Source organism: Phlebotomus papatasi, chromosome 2, assembly GCF_024763615.1.
Source record: "Phlebotomus papatasi isolate M1 chromosome 2, Ppap_2.1, whole genome shotgun sequence".
NCBI lineage: Eukaryota > Metazoa > Arthropoda > Insecta > Diptera > Psychodidae > Phlebotomus > Phlebotomus papatasi.
In genome coordinates, this window is record NC_077223.1 from 41,165,160 (window position 1) to 41,180,088 (window position 14,929).

The window sequence follows — 14,929 nt, forward strand, 5'->3', positions numbered from 1 at the left end:
TATAAAAGATATTAAATTTATTATATGTCATTTCATTACCATAAACGGTAGAGAATGCGCTTCAGGATTTAAACATAAAACAGTCTATCTTTATGAATAATTTCGTATTAAATATTTATTTAGAATATTGTTAAGCAGATTCACAAAAGTGGTTACAAAATTGTCTGAAATGTGGGTGATAACGTAGGTAAAGTAGGAAATCCTCTTTTTTTAATTCATTCATTCATTCATTTTCAACCGCTTATCCCTATTGGGGTCGCGGGCCCATGACATCCAATCTAGCAGCCCACGCCTGTCGGTCCTCCGCCACTTCAGGAAGATGTTCGGGTTCGATCCCGAGGCGTTCCAAGGCAAGATTCTGAATTTGATTCAGCCACCTTGTCCTAGGTCTGCCTCGAGGCCGAGGTCTCCTCACAATGGCTTGCATAGCTTTTCTGGGGAATCTCTTTTTTTTTTTTTTTTTTTTTTTAATTACTTTGGAAAATTCAAACTTGGTTAAAGAAATTCAACGAAGATTGGTAAACTTGTATTATAAAACTCACCTGTAATATTGACCGGTATATTCAAATGACCAGTATATTCGGGTTTCTAGGTATCTCAAGTATATCTCCTGAAGAAACTTATGCCCTAGACACACTTACGACTTAAGTTGAGAGACGACTTAGTGGAAAATGATGGAAATGAAGTTTAACCATTATGTCGAGTATAATTACGCTAAGCCGTCTCTCGGCTAATCCTCAGGTCTGTCAAGGTACTTATACGGGCCTCAGATCTAAGGCTTAGCTATATGGCTTAACTTCTCTAATTTCTTATCAATCAAGATATCTTGAAAAAGTATCACTTAAGATTGGACAACATAGGCAAGTAACCCATTAAATTTTGGAAAAGCAATAAAATTGATTACAGTTTTCAATGTCGATATCATCGGGAACTGGGCTAAACTTTAGGTCTGAAGCCGGCCTTAGGGCCATCACGTCTAGTTTTGCGGTAGTTGAAGATGAAAATCTTTAAGAAATGGGTAGAAACATATTTCAAAGTTTATGTTATCACGAAAACGGTAAATTGTAGGATGTTAGTATTAAAGAATATTTAGTAGAAAAATACTCAGAAAACATTTTTCTGGAAGAGACTATTTTACCATTTTTCGAATTAAGAAAAAAGTTATCAAATTATCAAAAATTAATGTAGGTTTTAATAAAAAATTTCTTGAAATTGAGTTTTTCAAACAATTTTGTTTAGCATTTCAATATTTCTCCCACAAAATTTTAATATGAGAACAATAGTTCCAAATAATTACTGCATTTTTAAGTGCATTAAAAGACATGGTAAAGATTTGGGTCAAAAATGTACTAAATCACTTGCATTTTGGTAAAGATTTTGCCCCACCCATGCAATATGCTTCTTTTTGCTTAATAGAAATTTGAATTTTTCCCTACAGTTTAGGATTTTGGTAACGCCTATTTGGGCTTCAAAACAAAAGAGAAACATAAAAGTCACTGACCTAGTTCTCTAGGGCTCACCCTTCTGGAAAAGCTGAGCAAGAAAAATGAGTGGCGTGGAAAGTGCTAGAGGAAAGACCTTTCCATGGAGTAGAAAAAGGAGTGTCACTCTCAGTGGTGGATTGATTCAGATTTGTGTGTTGTCGTGTCTTTAGTGCTATGTCACTTAATCAAGACTGATGGTTAGACACCGTCTCTGTTACTTCCTGCTGACCACGACCTCTGTGAAGTGACCGATCAAATTTCACTTCCACTTGTCACTTCTTGTTCAAACAGTGGCTCCTCGACGTGTCCTCCGTGAGGTCTGCAGAAAAATGCTTGAATTCCATTGGATTCTAGAGATACTACCTCTCCACACCTTTCCTTGTTCCAAAGCACAAAACGTCACCCGTGGAGCATTCATGAGTAACGAGACAGCGAGACTCTTAATCAGATTTAATTAATGAGCGTTTCTTTCCGTGTCATTAGTCTCAAATTACATTTTAACCCTTTTATGACCGAGTGACAGGGAAAAAATATCCTCTCATATTGCCTCGCACACTCAATGATGGTCATAATGGTATTTTTTTATAGCCTCTACCATTGCTCAATCTCATTGTTGGGCACATATAGAGTTGGAGTTCTTCCCAAGGAATGGGGATCTCAATTTATTAATTCACATTTTTTGCTACACAGTAAAAAGGATTTAGATATAGTAGTATCAAATGAGAAATGTCCTATGAACATTACGCAATATCAAACTATTTCCAACAGTGCACTCCACCGCTCTTTTATTGCTGACACTTTATTGTTTCATGGGTTATATGCTGTGGACTCTTTCGTGGGTTCTGTGGCCATTTAATGTTGCCTATATTAAATGCAAAATGAGCCAAGAACAAGTATAGATGAGGAATGAGAATTGCCTCGTCATCCTGCACATTACTCATTCATTTGGACACGAAAATGAGATCAGGGATGAAAAATCTCACCAACCAAAAACCAAAAATCGCGAACCACATTGAATACACATAAATCAAAGACTGATCCCCGAAAAAAAGCCACCCAGGTTAAATTTACCCAGCTTATGGATAATTTATTAAATTACACATTCCATCGAGTGTAAAATGGATGAATTATTTTTGTGGTGATTTTTCAGACACTCACCTCTGAGATCATATCAAATTTCCAGGCAATTTTGAGGTACTTATTAAACTGAGAGTCTTCTTATATTACCTGCAGGCACAGTTTCAGGCATTCAATAGAGGTTCTAAAGGTGCTCATAAGGCGCTTGTCAACTACACTGCATTTCCATGTCATCAAGGGAATTTAATAATGAAATGCAATATAAACCATTATAGCATCAGGATATTTAATAGAACTTGCATAAATTGTATTAAAATGCTAAATACATTAATGTAATATAGGTTAAATCAGTTTTACTGTTTACTCTAATTTAAGAATTTTAAGATAACAAAAAAAACCTTGGACTAGGTCTTTGTTTAAAAGGGAATATGTTTTTCTTCTTTTCCTCTTTACTCAAATCTTGTTTTAAACAAATTTTGAAAATTAAAAAAAAAACATACCTTAATAATTTTGAAAAATGTAAGCGTCTTAACTTTTTGATTTAGGAGCTGTTTTTAATAAGAAATCTATTCTAAAATCTTGAAGTTGTGAAGGGAAATATAAATTCAAAACAGTTCTTCTTTTGATGATTTTTTTATTCAAATTTCATAGAGATAACAATATTTATAGTCTTGAAGTCACGCTGTTTATCCGGTTTTAGCCAAAAATTCCGGATATCAATATTCTAAGCGCCAAACTCTCGGAAGGTCCACAATCTTGAAAACTAAAATCCAAAATTGTCTACCCATCGATCTATATAACTTTACTAATTTTTCCCAATACACATAAACTTATACAGCCTTAAATTGCACCTACAAATTGTACTTGTGACATGAATTCACAAATAAAAAAACAAAAAATCCCAAAAGCGAAAATCCCGAATGGTCAAAATTCTGAAAGAAATATAAAACAGATAATTTTCCTTTGCTTTCAGCAATCGCCGAAGTAACTTATCACACTCTTATATTGGCTTCAGACCTAAAACTTAGCCATATGGCTGAACATCATTAATTTCTTATCAGTCAATAATAATTTTTAGACAATTTGAACTTAAGTTTGGATTATTAAAGACAAGCGATCAATTACATTCTGAACAACCAATAAAATTAATTGTTATTTAGGATTTTGAGACCTTCGGGAACTAGGCTAAACTCCTAGTATAAAGACAGCTTTATCTTTTTGAGTTTTGGTATTCGGGATTTTGACTTTCGGGATTTTGGCCATTTCGGGATTTTGACCAGAATCCTGTTTATATATTCATCCGTTATCAAAGCCAAAAACTAAATGGGTAGAAATATCCTCGGTTCCTAAACGTAAGATTTAGCCATATGGCTTGATATATTATTATGTGCAAATAGACTCACATTAATCTTTAATAATAATAAACTGTAAAATTTGCCAGTAAAGATTATCCCAAACTGTCATACACTGAAGACTTAGGATCATCTATTAGAGGTCCTTTACAAATTCCTATTCCTAATTCTTTACTACGAAATTTTGCAGACTAAATATTCTCGAAGATCAACCTGAGACTAATTGGGCCCTTGCAAAATATAGAAAAGCGTCTATTTAAAACACAGGTTAACTTCAACGATTTGAGTAGCATTTTGAGTATCGGGAAATAGACGGAGACACTGAACCTTTCTTGATATTCACAATTTTATTCTCTACAACGTTTCGAGGATGGATGTCCTCTTCATCAGGTATCGAATGTGGCAGGGAAAATCACGTACAGGTGGGAGTTGTTACACTGCACTTGAACTTTGATCACAACTTGATCCGTGATGTTCACCATTCCACTGGCTGACACAGAATGTGTCAGCAAGTCTTCTGTGTCGAATGGTCGAATGATGAACATCACGGATCAAGTTGTGATCAAAGTCCAAGTGCAGTGTAACAACTCCCACCTGTACGTGATTTTCCCTGCCATATTCGATACCTGATAAAGAGGACATCCATCCTCGAAACATCGTATAAAATTGTGAAAATCAAGAAAGGTTCAGTGTCTCCGTCTATTTCCGGCTACATTCTGTCGAACCGAAATTCTTCTGAGAGATTTTGAGTATCTTTCGATTTTTACTAAATTAAATGGAGATTTTTATACATTTTCAGTATCCGGTTTCATAACGAAAGGTTTGTACTGAACATTTTCCTTAATTTCAGATTTTTCAAACACATATTTACTGTATTATTGACATTTTCAAAATTTTCTTAAAAAAAATATTAGTAAAGACTGCCATTTTTGCATAGTTTACACTTCTGACAACTCAATAATGTGAAAATAATAAAATTAAACAAAACAATCCATTTTTTTTAATAATAATTTATTAAAAAATTGTTCTTGCATTAATCTATGGAATACCTCATAAATCTTGAATATTTTATGGATTTTATATATACTCTGACGTGATTTTCCATAAAGTTTGGCAATTACCGACTGAGATTCATTCTGGAAGTATCTCTGGACGATATCCCACCCTTTAACTTTTTGTAATTTGCCATTTTTAACCTAAATTATGAATTATCAAAAAATAGATTATTTCTTATTATTTATAATCACTTTTATAATACATACAGTCCATACAGTGGTGGCCAAAATAATAGGACCCACTTGTAAAGCTTATTTTTGTTTTAACTTTTGTGTCTTTTCCCAAGTTGTTGCTATAACTTTGATGTGGAAGTCTTTAAATTATTAACATCATAGAATAAAAGTTGTTTTGTCCGCAAGAGGTCTCCATATTGCGCAGAATACATCAATACTGAAATTCAATTCGGACAATAAAATAGAAAAAATTTCATTTATAGTTTCTAAATATAGCTTTAATTTTATTTATTCGATTTATAGGTCACATTCAGTTATTTAAATGAAAGTGGTTCTATTACGTTGTTCAAACAGAATTTCACTATTGACATATTCTGTAAAAAATAGAGACCTCTTGCGGCCATAACAATATGTTTTCAACGTAAAGTAATTATTTGAACTTTTCTACATGAAAATTATTTGAACGAATTGGAAGAAAAAAATACAAACTATAAAATAATGGTTTTTGCTGGGGTGGTCCTATTATTTTAGCCACCACTGTATATTTACCATTGAAAACTCTAGAAATGTACAAATCCATCATTTGCCTCTCAAATGATGTAAACTCAAAATGTATCCGATTGACATTAAGTTGGTTGCATGTTTCGACCATTTTGAATTACTTTTCTAAATGAGGCAACAAACTTTTGACTAATAAAAAATGACCAACTTTTGGAAAACAATTTTTTTTATATAAAGTAAAATGAATTAATTTCATTGAAAAATATAAATAATATTTACGGATTACAGGGAACTCATTTACAAAAAAATTGAAAAAGTAATTTTCACTTGTTTTCTCAAAAATACATTAAACAACAAACTATTGACATCCACTGTATATTTAATTGTTTGAAGACTTCTTAAAAACACCCATATGTTGAAAGTGCCACTCAAATTGAGAAAGTGCGATATTAAAGTGGAAGCTGCCTTCATAGTCCGGCTTTTAATTCAACTCACCACCCTTATTAGGGGAATGTTGGCATGGTTCGCACAGAGTGAACTTTCAAACAACGCAATTTTTTCTTTGTTTGCAAAGAGCTAGTTCGTCATTTCTTAGCCATAAGATAGATAATTATTAAGCTCACGAAACGAGATGAGAAATGGTAAGTCAGCTCTTTGCAAACAAAGAGAAAATTCGCATCGTTTGAAGCTTCACTCTGTGCGAACCATGCCTACATTCCCCTACCAATTTCGAAAACCTTTAATAATAAAATATCAGTAATCAGTTTTTTTATTAATATAAAATTCAATCAAGGTAGAAGTCAGACCAAAGGAAAAGCAACATTAATTTCAACTTAAAATTGAATCCACTCTCTATCAAGGCTGATAAGGCAGTTTTCAATATTGTTCTCAAGCTCTTCAACTCCAAAAGAGCATATCAGTGAAAGGTACCTTAAAAATCACTCTGTGCAGAATGCTTCTCCAGAGTGTAATCTTGAGAATCTGCTTCATCTCTAGCGAAAATTCCTCCTTGAATATATTCCCATGAGTGGATTAAACCCGCGCCTTGAGAAAAAGTTGTGCTCACCATGAGCAGCATATATAGATTGTAATTCGGTGATAAGTGACGAGCTGCGGCGGCAAATGAGGAAGCCTTTCCAGAGCCAAAGAAAAGGGAAAAAAACTTGTAAATTAAATTTTATGTTAAGACTACGTAGATATTCCAAGTATTTCACTATGTTTTCAGAGGGAGACCATCAGAAAAAAACTTCCTTATCGGGAAGCCATAAAACCCGATAAAACTCAAGACGAAATGTTTTAGTTGGTGTTTTGTTGTTAGATGATTTTCTTTTCTGTCGGCCTCTTGTGGTCATACAGAAAAGGGGAGATGGCTCAGAGCTCATTCTCCTTGTCTCCCCTTTCAAGTCCGTTGGGAGAAATTTCGGTCAGAAGGAGTTGAAGCATCTTAAAGAGACACCATGCTCAATTTACACTTGTGCAGGACTTTAAGGGCCACTGTGGATTCTTCTACTCCATCCAACATTGACCCAATTGTGGTGACATCATGGCTGACTTTAGGTAAGTTTTCCATACAATTTTCCTCCATTTGGCGCGTGTGGAACAATTTAAGATGTCAAAAGCAAAATTCTGGAGAGCCAAATTTCCTCTTTTACTGAACAAAAAAAATTTTGATTGAATTGAAGGTGGAGGAAAATACCAAACAGGACTTCAACTTTGCACATGGACTAGCATTACACATGTACTAGAATTACTGTGGGAAGCATTCCTAGTTCTCGTATATCGTCAAATTTATGTCATGCACTAACTTCCGAGTGCATGACTTTTGAAATTAAATTGCACCCAGGGTATGTATCAGAATACTGAGACTGAATTTAAGAGGGTTTCAGAAGCCTCAATATACAGGAAAATTTTGTATTAAAAGATAGGAGTTCCGTAAGTTACGAAGTTCCATATAAGCTGAGCTGTTGGCCTACAATCTGAAATTCCTCCTCTATGTGAGTTTCTACACTATCTCACCTTATGAGGTCGTTGCAAAATTTCACGTGCCCAAATCAAGCTTAAACTTTGTGAAACTGTTCCCCCCAACTTCCTATTCATGAAGTTATTTAAGGACAAAGTAATTTTAAATGGTGGTCTTAATTGTAAGTATTTCGTTATTTTGTCTTTAAAATAGTTCAGGAAATTTCAGAGTGCAGGAAAATTATTGAGAATTTTTCCAATAATATTGTACGGTGAAAAACCTAATGCAGTGTAGATTTCCGTAAAAATAACCATTTTTTCATACAATTTATTTTTCTTAAAATTAATTGGCTATAAACGTTGTCATTTTTGAAAATCTTTAATAAGGAAATACTTAAAAATTTTATTCTAGATCTTGGAAAATGAAAAAAAAAATTGAAATCGTTTAACAAACAAACCAAAAGAATTTTCCTCTTTGTTGTTAAATTCCTATTACTAGTTTAATCTTATTAATAAGTTCAGAAAACTTGAATTGTGAAAGAAAAATAACATTCACAAAAATATGAAAAAAATATTGGAAGGCTAGTTACCAAGATTTATCGCTACCTTATATTCGTTATAAAGTTTTTTAAGTAAAATCTTGTAAAAGTATTCTTTTTTCAGCAAAAAAAATGCAGATTTCTCGATCGGGACTGGTTTCTAAGGTCTATTTTTTAAATTATTCTCTACAGAAAACACACCGATCCATAATCTTTGGTATTATAATATCATGAGAATCATGATTATAATTTACACAAATTCACAAATAATTTGATAGAAAAAAATCCATATGCATTTAAAAAAAAGAAATACTATAAAAGATAAACCTTTTTTGTTTTTTACTCTATTGGTTGAGAAAGTAATAAATACCAGAATATGACAAAAATTTTACAAGAATCTTGTGTAACAATCTTGGTGAATTTGGGTCTAATAAGATATGTATTTAAAATAAAGATTCTATAAAAATCTCTATGAAGACAGGGAAAGGTAAAGGATAAACATCTAGTAATTTTTCCACATAAAACAATATTTTACAAGATTGTACTAAATCGTTTACAATTTTTTCTCAGTATTCAATTGATTTTTTAGTCTTGTAAATATTAAACTAATGTTTAAAAGATAATATATTTTCTGGTGAAGAAGTCCGGAAATAATTTTCAATAACCTTTAAGCAAATAATTCTTTTCAAGGGAAGAAACGTACAGGAAACCCATTACTACTATCCTTCATATATTATTAACAAACTGCCATACTACAGATTACACTTAGTATCATATTACACTTCAGGAAGGGAATTCTGTAACGATCTGGCAATGCCATATGACAAATTGGGTTTGAGTTTGAGTCTCAGGAGAGCTTTTTCGAAAATGCGATTCTGTAGCCGTGACATTGCCATTTCAGCTCACCTGGCATTGTCAGAAGTCACATATTTCAGATTTCTGGCAATTCAAATGACAATGAATTTTGTTAAATAAATCTACCAAGACGTACTATATTTTCATAAAATCATCAAGTAAAGGGATTTCATTAAAAATACAATGAATTTCATTTTCGAACTCATATGTTATGACAAAAAAAGCTCGAATGGCATTGTCAGGTTTCAAACTCACGCGTGACAATGCCACGAAAATTACAGAATTCCCCTACAGGTCTCCTCCTAAAGGCAAGGAAATATTTTGCAGTATATCTTGATTTTCAAGAAATAAACTAAGAGAAATTTCTAAATTTTTGGAAGGAGACGGTTTTAAACCGGTTTCACCTCTAAAACCCGGTTTTAAAACCGTCTCCAAAATAGGGCGGTTAACCGGTTTTTCGAAACCGGTTAACCGTTCTTGGAATCACTATTAAGCACTAATTTTCCTTAGAACATTGAGAGGTTCAGTACAGGAATATTTGAAAAAAAAAATTGAACATTCGAAGCCAGAGGGTGTGTGAAGTCTGCAGGATTGCCCCTACTGAAAAAAAAATGAAAAAACGGCGTAAGAGCCTTGACAGACCTGAGGATTAGCCGAGAGACGGATTAGCGTAATTACATTAAAAATAATGGTTAAAATATATTTTCATCATTTTCCACTAAGTCGTCTCTTGGCCAACGTCGTAAGTGTGTCTATGGCATAATACCAATACAAATTTCAGCCCTTGGTTCCCTTTTCGACTTAAAACTAAACCTTAAGTACTTTGAATTGAGCATTATATTTGATACGTGCTTTTGTAGCCGATGCAAAAAATTGGCAAAATCATTGGTAGAAATTTTGTCTTCAACGTTGGTTGACATACATTATGAATCCCATTTACAATAACCTGGTCAAGGTTTATCACTAACTACTTATCCTAGATCAATAAATAATAAGAACAATGCTGAGTAGCAGAAAGTTTAAATGTCTTTTGAAGGAAAAAAAAAAGTACCTTCGTCAAGTGACAGTGACCTTTGGTATCGATTTTTCCCGCATTTTCTGTTCTTGCTGGAGGTACTTTATCTCGAGGGTGTGGGATGATGGAATCCTCTTGGTCCACGCTTAATGACTTCCATCGTGACGCAAGGACACAAATGGGAGATGAAATCGTCACGCTCTGTATCTTCCACCTGATATTCTCAATCTCCCAGCAATATACCCGAGAAAATTCGGCCTCTGTGCCATCAGAAATGACATGTTACACCTCAACCGCACAGTTTTTTTTCTTGTACTGTAAAATTGACCGCTGCTTGAACAGGTGATCTCTTGGCGCTTTCCAGATAATTTAGCACCGTGGTTAAAAGAAAAAAAAAACTGCGGGCTAGAATTTCTCAGGCCCAATTAATGCGTTGAAAAATCCGGTAACAACTCATTCAGAAATAATTTAGAGGTGTCATTTTTCTCCACTTGTTCTAACGCTTATCGCTCACACCACTTCCATTAGACAGACTGACCAATTAAATGTGAATCATGTTGAGTGTGAGGCCATAACTTCTTTCCGGAGTTGCTTTTTCCTAAACTATACGGCAGTTTAAATTAATTTCTGTGAGAGTGATCATGAAGCGATGGGTGTTGGAGATGAGATGGAAAGAATATTCGGTCGATTTGATGAATTTATGGCAAAAGAAGTTGGCACTTCTGGCTCCCATCCCTGTAATTTATCGATTTCTTCAATAAGATATCCGCACGCACTCTGTATTTATGTCTAAATTTAACAGCATTCGAGAACGGTCTGGAATCGTGCAACACCTCAGCACATGTGCAATTATTGGGCGCTGAGCAATAGAGGAACGATATAAAGCGATTTCTTTAGCACCCTGGTGAACCAAACACGGCTACCTCAACAATGATATCCAATTAAAGACTGACCCAGTAACAATAGATTCCTTCAAGTAGAGGGCACTTTTCCACAGTTTGAAACCCCGGGTATTCTCAAATTATTCTCATTTTTTCTCACCATCCCTTCTTCATTCGACTCTTGATGCTGTTATTATAGCAGCACCTTTTCAGAATCCCTCGACTCAGGCATCTTGAGGCTCTCTCTGTTAAAGAAATTGCCTGAGATCGGAGTGAGTGTGAGTCGACACGGCGGCCTATCCAAAATTTATGAATAATCTCAAAATAACATGATGAGATTATAGAACTAATCCGAAATGTGTGGTAATTTTTATAAAGATCGCTCTATAATTGAGTAGATCCGATGTAGTAAAACGAACAATTATCCACCAATTTCCGGACAAATCGATATAGAATTCTTCCTTTTAGTTCAATTTAGAAAGAGCTGACCCTAGGTAAATCTAGAAAAAAATCATAAAGAGTCAGTTCCATTAAGTTATTTTGGTCTGCAAACTTCAACGTAAAGACAAAAGTTCTAAGGACAGAATCAAATGGTAATTTTTCTAGTCCAAATCTTTACAGTTTTTATAAATTGGATCTGAATTTAGGAGTACGATTCTAGAGTTCTTACATAAAACGGTTTAAAAACATAACCGTTATGTGATGGACACAGTTACGACTTAATCCACGAGACGGCTTAACGTTATAATCAGATTACATATACAACAATTACGTAATAACAGAATAAAACATTGTCCTTCATTACTCGATCATTAATGGTATACGTATATGGGACTGGGGCAAAATCTCTCAAAACGAAAATTTCAATATTCACTATTTTCTAAAACAAAAGAGGCTAAGGCTTGAAATTTTTATTACAGATAGCCTTCATGAACCTTCTTAAACTTACATAGTTTCAAGGGATTCGAGGAAATATTACGTAAACTAAAAAAAATGAAATTTTGAGCCCTATTTGAAATATTTGGCTTACAGAAAACATCAATACTGATTAGCTCAATTTAAGCACATTTCTCGTTAAGATAGAGAAAAATTATCTTCGACAAAGTTGTAGAGGAATAAATTTCCTATAAAAATATGTCTATTTGATATTTTTAACTTTTGCGAGAGTAAAACGTCACAAATTATCCGAAGACTGACAAAATTTGCTCCAGCACTTTTGAGAATCTGCACAAAATCGACTTTTAGAAAATGATTCGAAAATCACATTTCTTTCGAGATAGAGGACAATAGTCTTTTGCAATGTTGTAAAGCAGGAAATTTCCTATAAGAATATGCTCATTATAAAACGTTTAAGTTTTCTCAGAGCTCGTAAAAGAATTAAATATACGTTTTGACAAGTTTTGCCACAGTCTCCCTACCATTAAAGTTGTGAAATTCGAAAAAGCAACTCATCGATACTTAGGGCCCAAATAAACTCTAACTGATTCTCGAAAATAGCCTATAAAATTTGACAGGAGGAAAGATTTATCCCAAACTATCATATACCGAGGACTTAGGATCATCGATTAGAGATCCTATGAACAAATTTCTTTTACCTAATATTTTTCTGACAACTTTTATAGGTTAAACATTCTAAAATAAATTTGAGCCGTTTCTCTCTTGCGAATGACTAAACTTACGCAAGCCATTATAAAAAAGTGTCGGTTTCGGATCAGACTTTGACGAAAGTAGCTGAAGGAAACTCACGATCTTGCCTGAGAATGTCTGGGATTCAATTCTGAACATCTTCCTAGAAGTGGCGGTGGATTAATAGACATGAAAGTCATACTAATATGACATGAAGTGCATTCTAAGCGTTCTAACTCAGGGTCACCAGTCCCCATAGAATCAGAGAGTTGAATATAAAAGAATGTTAATTAATTAAGACGTTTACACTTTATTAAGTAAAGCTACCCTTATGGCTTCTACACTTTAAAGAAATTTATATCCATATTGAAACGAATTCCATGCGCTTGTGGAGGAAAACTCTTCAATATGAACATAAATTTCTTTAGTGTGTAGAGGCCATTAGGTCAAAACCAATTGAATGCTTCATTATTTTGAAATTTAAATTCTCTGATTATTCAGTTCACATGAAGGAGTACATTACCTACAAAATGATGATCTGTTTAATAACTGATCCATTTCAACAAATCTCAAAGAATTGTTGAACCTTACGTTCAATCCTCCGATTTGGAATCCTAATTCAAGTCTCATTGAACTCAAGTATGGGGATCTAAATGGTGTAATGGGCAAGACCCTAGGCTCTTGGGTGGATCGATCCCCGGGTTGAATCACAATTGTTGTGAGTTCGAGTTCCGTCCGGTTTAAAGATCTAAGTGTCTGATTTAGACAATTTTCACATGTAAGAATAACGTGATATGATGCACCGCCTTCGACCAACATCTCTGAGAGCATGGAAGAAGCATTCACATCACGTGAAAGCGCTCCTGGACGGTATATACATCGGATTTCAAGTCGAACTTAGCAGATTCTTCCAATATGAGAATTGACTTTGTAAAATTGATTGCCTTGTAATACAAGATCTCGATACGATTCGATTAATAATAATAATTGAATTCAAGTAAACAGTACTCATCAAGAAAGAATCTATACTTAAACCAACAAGATCACTCAAACCCCTGAACTCTTCAAATCCATGACATGGGGCCGCAGAAAAGTTTTAGACTCTCAGGTTCACTTTCAATTGCATCTTCACAATTGGTCTCTTGTCTGATTTTGTTGAGTTCTTTTTGTGCCTTCGTGTGTTTCATTGCCAGCCAATTGCTCAGGATGGACTTGGAAGGACACAAATGAGTGTAAATAAGTATTTTAGAAGGCAAAACGAGAAGCATATTCATATGTCAAAAACCACAGTGTATTGTGGTTTGCAAAAAAAAGCAGTTCGCTGAAGACATACAAAAGGGGAGAATATGCGAATCCGTATCACTGGCGAATTATTTATTAATACAATGTCATGTATTTTGTAACTTGGTGGGGCATTGTGATAAAGTTTTTGAGAATTGTGCTATGGAGGCGGGCAGTGCTAACACAAAACAGCTCAACGTCAACCCGAGCTGGTGTTTCAGTAGAAATTAATGAATAATTAATTCTGGCCACTCCACACAATAAATTCAGAGCAGACTCCGGGGGTGCCCTTCAGGGAGGATGATGGGGTAATCTCCCCACTTTCGGCTCTATACTGTATGGGCAGAAAAAGTGACTTCTCAGCCCCAATGTTGGGCTATATAGCACGAAGCTGTGGAGCCTGAGCAAAAGGCATGGCCATATACAGGGAAAATATTAAATGTACAAGTGGAATTTGTCGCTGGTGGCCTCATAAATTCAGCATAATTAGCGCAATATATTCACAAATGGAACATATTTGACGCCATTCAGTGGCTTGAAGTACGAAAATATCATACGATAAATCCACCAAAATGGAGACTTCTGTGTCAGTTGCCTTTTTTCTTTCAAACGCAAAAGAACAGGAAAAATTTATATTAAATGTAGAATGAAAAACCGAGGTTCTACCCAGGGAGACTGTCCCCTGAGGAAAAGTAGTCTGAACAGACAAGAATTAATTGCACCACATTGTTAATTTAATGAAGTGCATTTTGGTCGTTCTACCAACTATTTTTCACACACATTGCACAACAAAAGAGGTACAAGAACAACTCAAGACACTTGGGTAATTGATGGTGCTGATCAAATTACGCTAGAGCTATGAGGTTTACTAACATACGTTTCCGTAGCTTTCAAATTCAAATTCCGCCTTAACGGACAAAACTTTTAAAGTTATGTGGATTTATTTTAATGTTAACCTCTTAAAAAAGATTTAGTTACGGGAATAATCCTAAATAATATATGTTGCAGGCACGGCAATGGTGGACGGACTTACCGAGTATTTGTGGAACGGGGACCTTTGAGGGGGGACGGCTGTGTCGCTCATTGATGTGTCTTCAGTGAGACTCATCGTCTATTTGCCAATACACCCC